We start from the raw sequence: 2,500 nt of genomic DNA, 5'->3' as shown, positions 1-2,500 counted from the left end.
AGCTGCGTCAACTAGAGCTGAGCAGCCGGCCGCCCGGGAGTGTGTCCCGGGGGCCCGCGCGAACACGCAAGCGTTCGCTCAATCATTCTGCAAACAGGAGGAGGCTGAGCTCCCCTGCACAATACACCTCGAAACCCTCTCAGGTCCCGGCGGCGCGCAGCGCCGTCCCAAGTACTTGGTCGGGTTCGAGAGAGGCGCAATCGCCCGGAGTTAGGCGAGTAGACGCTTTCGGTGCGACCACCCGTGCTCCCAACTGAGCTTGCCGCTGCCGACAGAGGCCCGGGAGCGTGCTGTCGTGGCATTGCCGGCGGGAGACAACACGCGCCACCTACGGTGACCGGCAGCTCCAACGCCAGCGCCACAGAAGGACAAAAGCCCCACTTGGGTGCCGAAGCGAACTCTCCCAGCACAGCGCACGCGCCAACACATCCGCACAGCTGCGATACAAACCACCAGCGAGAACCGCTGGGGCGACCGAGCAGCAGACGGCGTCGCGGCGCCGAGCGCCGGGCGGCGGCGCATCCTCAACGCACACAGTCCTCAATCGGACCAGCACACTGAAGATGTCCACCGCGCTTCGCACCGGGCCCGCGAGGACCTACTTTGGCCGCACGGCGCCGCGCGCAGGGTGCGCCGGCGCGCAGCTGCGACGCCTGCCGCGTCCGTCGGCCGGCGCGCCTGCCACTGGCCGCCCCCACCAGCCGGCTGTAGCGCGTGCGCCCACGCACCGCGCGGCCAGCACGCCGGGAGGCGCCCCCTCACCGGCCGGGGACGGTCCCACCCAGCCACCGCCGCGTATCGCTTCACACCCAGATGCCGTTCAGTTTCATCGGCATGGTGGGTATCGCTGGAACAACCGGTTAGTACCTCAACCTATCGTCGCCATCACCGATTCACCCCTAGCGAGAACAACCGCACCACAACGGGTTACCATTTCTTCATTTGCGTAACTTCACCAGAAAACGTAGGCGTCCATCGCCATTAGCAACTTCAACGATTATTGCATGCCTGTGTCAGGTGTCACGCCACACTACGTCTGCCCACATACACGCAACAAAATGTGCACGCCTAGACAATACGTGGAAGGTGGCCCCCGTACGTATGCGATGTCCATTGCTCGAACGACTGTCAACCGGCCTCTGTAGCATGTCGCAGATATGGAACGCGGTGCACCATGCTATCACGGTGTTTGAGGAGAGACGACTAGGCCCGAATACATCAACAGACAGCTCATGCTGATCGCCATCCACGGCGTCCGTTCCTCCCACACGTCTCTATGGCGTACCACACTGCAATCCAGCTCTCATAGGGAGACGACACGTAGCTGCGTGCACAATATTTGCATTGTATGGTCCGCCGTTTTTGGGCGCAGTCGTTGTACGGTCACACATGTGCCACGATGTATCATTCAGTACATAAGGACGAATGTGCAGTACAGATTGTGGTTTATGCGTACGACATCAGCGGACAGTTGACACAGGCCGCACCACAACGTAGCCTGAGTACGTCGCATGCGAAGGGCATTGAACATGCAAACTTCTCACCAACCAGCTTGCGAAGGCAGGGGGCAAGGTGGGGACGTGGGGAGGGGTGGGGCGGGGGGCGGCATGTACGTCCTGCTGCCATCCACATTACAGTGTACAGCAGGAGCATGTGGAAAGTCAGCAAGACTTGCAAGGTGTTTAACATGAAGCGATACACAGGGGAGCGGGCAGTGCGAGTAGCGAACTATATTGCGAGGGTTGCGGGTGGGCAACACTACACTAATTGAACGAGTCGTATAACAATTACAGAGCAGGTTTAGGCGACAACGTGGGTTACGTTAGCGGACAACGTGGGTTACGTTAGCGGACAACGTGGGTTACGTTAGCGGACAACGTGGGTTACGTTAGCGGACAACGTGGGTTACGTTAGCGGACAACGTGGGTTAGGTTAAGGCACAACGTGGGTTACGTTAAGGCACAACGTGGGTTACGTTAAGGCACAACGTGGGTTACGTTAAGGCACAACGTGGGTTACGTTAAGGCACAACGTGGGTTACGTTAAGGCACAACGTGGGTTACGTTAAGGCACAACGTGGGTTACGTTAAGGCACAACGTGGGTTAGGTTAGGGGACAACGTGGGTTAGGTTAGGGGACAACGTGGGTTAGGTTAGGGGACAACGTGGGTTAGGTTAGGGGACAACGTGGGTTAGGTTAGGGGACAACGTGGGTTAGGTTAGGGGACAACGTGGGTTAGGTTAGGGGACAACGTGGGTTAGGTTAGGGGACAACGTGGGTTAGGTTAGGGGACAACGTGGGTTAGGTTAGGGGACAACGTGGGTTAGGTTAGGGGACAACGTGGGTTAGGTTAGGGGACAACATGGGTTAGGTTAGGGGACAACATGGGTTAGGTTAGGGGACAACATGGGTTAGGTTAGGGGACAACATGGGTTAGGTTAGGGGACAACATGGGTTAGGTTAGGGGACAACATGGGTTAGGTTAGGGGACAACATGGGT

General features: G+C 58.5%; 1 non-coding gene across 1 annotated transcript in view; it reads right to left on the bottom strand.

The window, feature by feature from the left end:
• The window catches only part of LOC124773502, a 1,909-nt gene extending 1,908 nt beyond the window's left edge, over nt 1 (bottom strand). Inside the window, exon 1 of the ribosomal RNA XR_007014746.1 lies at nt 1. This exon is cut by the window's left edge and continues 1,908 nt beyond it. This is a non-coding gene — a ribosomal RNA (small subunit ribosomal RNA).
• Between the last annotated feature and the right edge of the window lie 2,499 nt (nt 2-2,500).

The sequence above is a fragment of the Schistocerca piceifrons genome, unplaced genomic scaffold (genome assembly GCF_021461385.2).
Source record: "Schistocerca piceifrons isolate TAMUIC-IGC-003096 unplaced genomic scaffold, iqSchPice1.1 HiC_scaffold_954, whole genome shotgun sequence".
Classification (NCBI taxonomy): Eukaryota; Metazoa; Arthropoda; class Insecta; order Orthoptera; family Acrididae; genus Schistocerca; species Schistocerca piceifrons.
The sequence above is the reverse complement of the archived record's forward strand: the minus strand, read 5'-3'. Positions and strand labels throughout refer to the sequence as shown.